Below are 8,676 nucleotides of genomic sequence, written 5' to 3' on the forward strand. Positions count from 1 at the left end.
ACTGATGTCTTTACATTCCACTTTTGACCCATATATGCAGAGTTATGATTGTGTTTCACAGTTAAACTGCCAAATCCTCCTCTGCTCTCCACTCTGACACAGACAGCAGAGAGCGAGCAGAGAAGGGAGGGGTTCTTAAAGGGCCGGCTCTCAGCTCTGCTCTCAGCTCTGCAGTCACACTGGGCAGCGCACTGAGGCTCGTATCTCCTAAACTACAAGGCCTAGGGATTTGCCAATTACACCGTTGGATTCGGGCCGGTGTCAAGGACGCGGCCGTAGGCCGCGCGGGGGCTCAGGCCCTAACAACGCTGCTTGCAGCTTTAATTATTCTTTCCGGTTCCGCCGCCAAAAAAACCCTTAATTACACCCCCTGAACATGCATGAAATTCGCTGAATTTTTGCACGCACGTCCGGTCCGGCGAAAAATTTAATATTTTAAAAAAAAATTTAACGCAAAACTCAACAGCGCCACCTAGCAGGCCAAAAACACGTTTACGTCAATAACTTCCCCGAGGAATGTCCCACAGACATGGGACCAACACCGCTGGATTCGTCTCATCAAGACGAAAAATTCGTACACTCTGACCCCTGACCTAACTCCAACAGGATGTCCACAATTTGGACACAAACGTCCAATTTTTCACCATCGCACCCTCCGAACAAAATCTATCTCCTCCTAAACCGTAAATGGTATCGCTTCCAAACTTTCACACATTACTCTCCCGACTGTGCTGATTAAAAGTTCAGTAAGAATAATATACTACGCGCTCGGTTTGGATTTTATAAGCCGTCAAAGTTGCGACAAAAATTCACGTTATAATGGAAGTCTATGGGGAGAGCGTGTCCTCTCAGGTACATACTGTCAAACAAATGCTTCTCATGTCTATACCATACATTGCACAGCTTCAGAAAACACACCACTGTATTCCTGACAAAAATCCCTAACAAAATTTGGTATTTTGTGTTACTTTTGACCAACGTATGCCGACTTATTCAGCTTTTACACACTACATTTCTCTGAATCCTCCACTCTCTCCACTCTAGCACAGATCAAAGAAAGTGCAGCGGGGGAGGGGTTCTTAAAGGGCCAGCTGCCAGCTCTGCTCTCAGCTCTGCTCTCAGCTCTGACAGAGATGGCAGAGATTTGTTTACTGTAGTCATGGAAACCACAATTGGAGGGTCTCTGCCCTCATGTACATACTCTCAAACAAACACTTGTAGCTTCTAAACTAAAAGACTCACACCTTCAAAAAACACACCATTGAATTCCTGAGAAAAAACTCTACGCACTGATGTCTTTACATTCCACTTTGGACCCACATATGCTGAGTTATGACTGTGTTTGTCAGTTAAACTGCCAAATCATCCTCTGCTCTCCACTCTGACACAGATGGCAGAGAGCGAGCAGAGAAGGGAGGGGCTCTTAAAGGGCCGGCTCTCAGCTCTGCACTCACACTGTGCAGCGCACTGAGGCTCGTATCTCCTAAACTACAAGGCCTAGGGATTTGCCGATTACACCGTTGGATTCGGGCCGGCGATCCGGCCGCGGTTAGGCGGGGGCTCAGGCCCTAACAACGCTGCTTGCAGCTTTAATATTATTATTAGGGCCTGAGCCAGAAGGTACTTCTGGCGAAGACCCTATTATGTTTGCTCGGCAGAGCAACACATTAGCAGCACTAAAAACACTAAAAACACACACTAAACAGTGTCCCAGGCCCCCCCAACACCCATGAGGCAACTGGGCCAGACGGCCCGGAGCCAGTTTTCACATACACACCCATTCAAAACCTGGTATTATACTGTTCTTGCTCTCAATGAGTGCGCGCTATATGCGCATAATGCGCATAATGCGCATAATCTAATTTGACCCCCTGAACATGCATGAAATTCGCTGAAATTTGGCACAATCGTTCGGTATGTCTCAACATTCACTAATCAAAAACAAAAACGCCACAAAAGTCTATAGCGCCACCTAGGGAGCCACACAAAAAAAAGATAATTTTTTTTAATTTCGCGCGCTATAACTCCTCACACAAAACTCCCACAGACATGGGACCAACACCGTTGGACTCGTCTCATCAAGACGAACAATTCTTACACTCTGACCCCTCACCTATCTCCAACAGAATGTCCACAAATTGGACAAAACTGTCAAAATCAGGACTTTTTTTACTCCCCGAACAAAATCTATCTCCTCCTAAACCGTAAATGCCAGGGCTTCCAAACTTTCACACATTACTCTCCCAACTGTGCTGATTAAAAGTTCAGTAAGAATAATATACTACGCGCTCGGTTTGGATTTTATAAGCTCTCAAAGTGGGGGAGACACGTTTCACGCTTACAATGGAAGTCTATGGGGGGAGCGTGTCCTCTCAGGGTACATACTCTCAAACAAATGCTTCTCACGTCTATACCATACATCGCACAGCTTTTAAAAACATATCACTGTATTCCTGACAAAAATCCCTACAAAAATATGGTATTTTGTGTTACTTTTGACCAACGTAGGCCGAGTTACTCAGCTTTTACACACTACATTTCTTTTAATCCTCCACTCTCTCCACTCTAGCACAGATCAAAGAAAGTGCAGCGGGGGAGGGGTTTTTAATGAGCCAGCTGGCAGCTCTGCTCTCAGCTCTGCTCTCAGCTCTGACAGACATGGCAGAGATTTGTTTACTGTAGTCATGGAAACCAGAATTGGAGCTTCTCTGCCCTCATGTACATACTCTCAAACAAACACTTGTCGCTTCTAAATTAAAACACTCACACATTCAAAAAGCACACCATTGAATTCCTGAGAAAAAACTCTACGCACTGATGTCTTTACATTCCACTTTTGACCCATATATGCAGAGTTATGACTGTGTTTCACAGTTAAACTGCCAAATCCTCCTCTGCTCTCCACTCTGACACAGACAGCAGAGAGCGAGCAGAGAAGGGAGGGGCTCTTAAAGGGCCGGCTCTCAACTCTGCAGTCACACTGTGCAGCGCACTGAGGCTCGTATCTCCTAAACTACAAGGCCTAGGGATTTGCCGATTACACCGTTGGATTCGGGCCGGTGTCAAGGACGCGGCCGTAGGCCGCGCGGGGGCTCAGGCCCTAACAACGCTGCTTGCAGCTTTAATTAGGGCCTGAGCCAGAAGGTACTTCTGGCGAAGACCCTATTATGTTTGCTCGGCAGAGCAACACATTAGCAGCACTAAAAACACTAAAAACACACACTAAACAGTGTCCCAGGCCCCCCCAACACCCATGAGGCAACTGGGCCAGACGGCCCGGAGCCAGTTTTCACATACACACCCATTCAAAACCTGGTATTATACTGTTCTTGCTCTCAATGAGTGCGCGCTATATGCGCATAATGCGCATAACGCGCATAATCTAATTTGACCCCCTGAACATGCATGAAATTCGCTGAATTTCGGCACAATCGTTCGGTATGTCTCAACATTCACTAATCAAAAACAAAAACGCCACAAAAGTCTATAGCGCCACCTAGGGAGCCACACAAAAAAAAGATAATTTTTTTTAATTTCGCGCGCTATAACTCCTCACACAAAACTCCCACAGACATGGGACCAACACCGTTGGACTCGTCTCATCAAGACGAACAATTCTTAAACTCTGACCCCTCACCTATCTCCAACAGAATGTCCACAAATTGGACAAAACTGTCAAAATCAGGACTTTTTTTACTCCCCGAACAAAATCTATCTCCTCCTAAACCGTAAATGCCAGGGCTTCCAAACTTTCACACATTACTCTCCCAACTGTGCTCTTCAAAAATCTTTAAAGGCTAATATACTACGCACTCGGTTTGGATTTTATAAGCCCTCAAAGTGGGGGAGACACGTTTCACGCTTACAATGGAAGTCAATGGGGAGGCCGTGTCCTCTCATGGTACATACTCTCGAACAAATGCTTCTCACGTCTATACCATACATCGCACAGCTTTTAAAAACATATCACTGTATTCCTGACAAAAATCCCTACAAAAATATGGTATTTTGTGTTACTTTCCACCAACGTAGGCCGAGTTATTCAGCTTTTACACACTACATTTCTCTTAATCCTCCACTCTCTCCACTCTAGCACAGATCAAAGAAAGTGCAGCGGGGGAGGGGTTCTTAATGGGCCAGCTGGCAGCTCTGCTCTCAGCTCTGACAGAGATGGCAGAGATTTGTTTACTGTAGTCATGGAAACCACAATTGGAGGGTCTCTGCCCTCATGTACATACTCTCAAACAAACACTTGTAGCTTCTAAACTAAAACACTCACACCTTCAAAAAGCACACCATTGAATTCCTGAGAAAAAACTCTACGCACTGATGTCTTTACATTCCACTTTTGACCCACATATGCTGAGTTATGACTGTGTTTCACAGTTAAACTGCCAAATCCTCCTCTGCTCTCCACTCTGACACAGATGGCAGAGAGCGAGCAGAGAAGGGAGGGGCTCTTAAACGGCCAGCTCTCAACTCTGCACTCACACTGTGCAGCGCACTGAGGCTCGTATCTCCTAAACTACAAGGCCTAGGGATTTGCCGATTACACCGTTGGATTCGGGCCGGCGATCCGGCCGCGGTTAGGCGGGGGCTCAGGCCCTAACAACGCTGCTTGCAGCTTTAATTAGGGCCTGAGCCAGTCCCTGGCGAAGACCCTATTATGTTTCGAAGTCACACTCGCCACTTCAAAAGTAAATTTGACCCCCTAAACATGCATGAAAACTCACCAAATTTGGTAAGCACATCGGGTGCGGCGAAAAATTCGATAATTAAAAAAAAAAGAGGCGCTCTACTCAATAGCGCCACCTACATACACAAAAAACCACGCCACAGACTGTAGGAATGTCCTACAGACATGGGACAAACACCATTGAACTCGTCTCATCAAGACGGATAAATCATACACTCACACCCCTGACCTAACTGTAACAGGATGTCCACAATTTGGACACGAATGTCTAATTTTGGACAATTTTGCGCCCCGAACAAAATCTATCTCCTCCTATACCGTAAATGCCAGGGCTTCCAAACTTTCACACATTACTCTCCCAACTGTGCTGATTAAAAGTTGTTCAAGGTTAATATACTACGCGCTCGGTTTGGATTTTATGAGCCGTCAAAGTGGGGGAGACACTTTTCGCCTTACAATGGAAGTCTATGGGGAGAGCGTGTCCTCTCAGGGTACATACTCTCAAACAAATGCTTCTCACATCTACACCATACATTCCACAGCTTTTAAAAACACACCACTGTATTCCTGACAAAAATCCCTACAAAAATATGGTATTTTGTGTGACTTTTGACCAACGTATGCCGACTTATTCAGCTTTTCCACACTACATTTCTCTTAATCCTCCACTCTCTCCACTCTAGCACAGATCAGAGACAGTGCAGCGGGGGAGGGGTTCTCAAAGGGCCAGCTGGCAGCTCTGCTCTCAGCTCTGCTCTCAGCTCTGACAGAGATGGCAGAGAGCGAGCAGAGAAGGGAGGGGCTCTTAAAGGGCCGGCTCTCAGCTCTGCACTCACACTGTGCAGCGAACTGAGGCTCGTATCTCCTAAACTACAAGGCCTAGGGATTTGCCGATTACACCGTTGGATTCGGGCCGGCGATCCGGCCGCGGTTAGGCGGGGGCTCAGGCCCTAACAACGCTGCTTGCAGCTTTAATTATACTTTCTTTTTTCCGCGTACTTTTAAATCCTTAATTTGACCCCCTGAACATGCATGAAATTCGCTGAAATTTTGCACACACGTCCGGTCTGGCGAAAAATTTTATATTTTAAAAAAAAATTTCGCAAAAACTCAATAGCGCCACCTAGGGAGCAAAAAAACTCGAAAAAACTTTGGAGCGCTATAACTGCTTGCACGAATGTCCCACAGACATGGGACCAACACCGTTGCACTCGTCTCATCAAGACAAAAATTTCATACGCTCTGACCTCTCACCTATCTACAACACAATGTCCACAAATTGGACAAAACTGTCAAAATGAGGACTTTTGCTCCTCCCCGAACAAAATCTATCTCCTCCTAAACCGTAAATGGCATCGCTTCCAAACTTTCACACATTACTCTCCCAACTGTGCTGATTAAAAGTTCAGTAAGAATAATATACTACTCGCTCGGTTTGGATTTTATAAGCCGTCAAAGTCGGGGAGACACGTTTTACGTTACAATGGAAGTCAATGGGGAGGCCGTGTCCTCTCATGGTACATACTTTTAAACAAACGCTTCTCACATCTACACTGAACCTCACACAGCTTCACAAAACACACACTGGATTCCTCAGAAAAATCTCTACAAAAATATGGAATTATATTCCACTTCCAAGCAACAAATGCAGAGTTATTTGCTTTTCACACACTAAAAATGTGCATTTTTTAGCTGCTCTCCACTCAGGCACAGATAGCAGAGATTTGTTTACTGTAGTCATGGAAACCACAATTGCAGCTTCTCTGCCCTCATGTACATACTCTCAAACAAACACTTGTAGCTTCTAAACTAAAACACTCACACATTCAGAAAACACACCATTGAATTCCTGAGAAAAAACTCTACGCACTGATGTCTTTACATTCAACTTTTGACCAACATATGCTGAGTTATGACTGTGTTTGTCAGTAAAACTGCCAAATCCTCCTCTGCTCTCCACTCTAGCACAGATGGCAGAGATTTGTTTACTGTAGTCATGGAAACCACAATTGGAGGGTCTCTGCCCTCATGTACATACTCTCAAACAAACACTTGTATCTTCTAAACTAAAACACTCACACCTTCAGAAAACACACCATTGAATTCCTGAGAAAAAACTCTACGCACTGATGTCTTTACATTCCACTTTTGACCAACATATGCTGAGTTATGACTGTGTTTGTCAGTAAAACTGCCAAATCCTCCTCTGCTCTCCACTCTGACACAGATGGCAGAGAGCGAGCAGAGAAGGGAGGGGCTCTTAAAGGGCCGGCTCTCAACTCTGCATTCGCACTGTGCAGCGAACTGAGGCTCGTATCTCCTAAACTACAAGGCCTAGGGATTTGCCGATTACACCGTTGGATTGGGGCCGGCGATCCGGCCGCGGTTAGGCGGGGGCTCAGGCCCTAACAACGCTGCTTGCAGCTTTAATTAGGGCCTGAGCCAGTCCCTGGCGAAGACCCTATTATGTTTCGAAGTCACACTCGCCACTTCAAAAGTAAATTTGACCCCCTAAACATGCATGAAAACTCACCAAATTTGGTAAGCACATCGGGTGCGGCGAAAAATTCGATAATTTAAAAAAAAAGAGGCGCTCTACTCAATAGCGCCACCTACATACACAAAAAACCACGCCCCAGACTGTAGGAATGTCCTACAGACATGGGACAAACACCATTGAACTCGTCTCATCAAGACGGATAAATCATACACTCACACCCCTGACCTAACTGTAACAGGATGTCCACAATTTGGACACGAATGTCTAATTTTGGACAATTTTGCTCCCCGAACAAAATCTATCTCCTCCTAAACCGTAAATGCCAGGGCTTCCAAACTTTCACACATTACTCTCCCAACTGTGCTGATTAAAAGTTGTTCAAGGTTAATATACTACGCGCTCGGTTTGGATTTTATGAGCCGTCAAAGTGGGGGAGACACTTTTCGCCTTACAATGGAAGTCTATGGGGAGAGCGTGTCCTCTCAGGGTACATACTCTCAAACAAATGCTTCTCACATCTACACCATACATTCCACAGCTTTTAAAAACACACCACTGTATTCCTGACAAAAATCCCTACAAAAATATGGTATTTTGTGTGACTTTTGACCAACGTATGCCGACTTATTCACCTTTTACACACTACATTTCTCTTAATCCTCCACTCTCTCCACTCCAGCACAGATCAGACACAGTGCAGCGGGGGAGGGGTTCTTAAAGGGCCAGCTGGCAGCTCTGCTCTCAGCTCTGCTCTCAGCTCTGACAGAGATGGCAGAGAGCGAGCAGAGAAGGGAGGGGCTCTTAAAGGGCCGGCTCTCAGCTCTGCTCTCACACTGTGCAGCGCACTGAGGCTTGTATCTCCTAAACTACAAGGCCTAGGGATTTGCCGATTACACCGTTGAATTCGGGCCGGCGATCCGGCCGCGGTTAGGCGGGGGCTCAGGCCCTAACAACGCTGCTTGCAGCTTTAATTATTATTTTTTTTCTTTGTTTCATCCGACGCCTCTTTGACGCTTAATTTGACCCCCTAGACATTTATGAAATTCGCTGAAATTCGGCACACATGTCCGGTCTGGCGAAAAATTTTATATTTTAAAAAAAAATTTCGCAAAAACTCAATAGCGCCACCTAGGGAGCCAAAAAACTCGCAAAAAATTTGGAGCGCTATAACTGCTTGCACGAATGTCCCACAGACATGGGACCAACACCGTTGGAATCGTCTCATTAAGACGAAAAATTCATACACTCTGACCTCTCACCTATCTACAACACAATGTCCACAAATTGGACAAAACTGTCAAAAAAAGGAATTTTTTACTCCCCGAACAAAATCTATCTCCTCCTAAACCGTAAATGGCACCGCTTCCAGACTTTCACACACTACTCTCCCAACACTGCTCTTCAAAAATCTTTAAAGGCTAATATACTACGCGCTCGGTTTGGATTTTATAAGCCGTCAAAGTCGGGGAGACACGTTTCA

The sequence above is a fragment of the Aulostomus chinensis genome, chromosome 1 (genome assembly GCF_037954235.1).
Source record: "Aulostomus chinensis isolate RoL2024-O1b breed Wild chromosome 1, RoL_Achi_v1.0, whole genome shotgun sequence".
Lineage (NCBI taxonomy): Eukaryota > Metazoa > Chordata > Actinopteri > Syngnathiformes > Aulostomidae > Aulostomus > Aulostomus chinensis.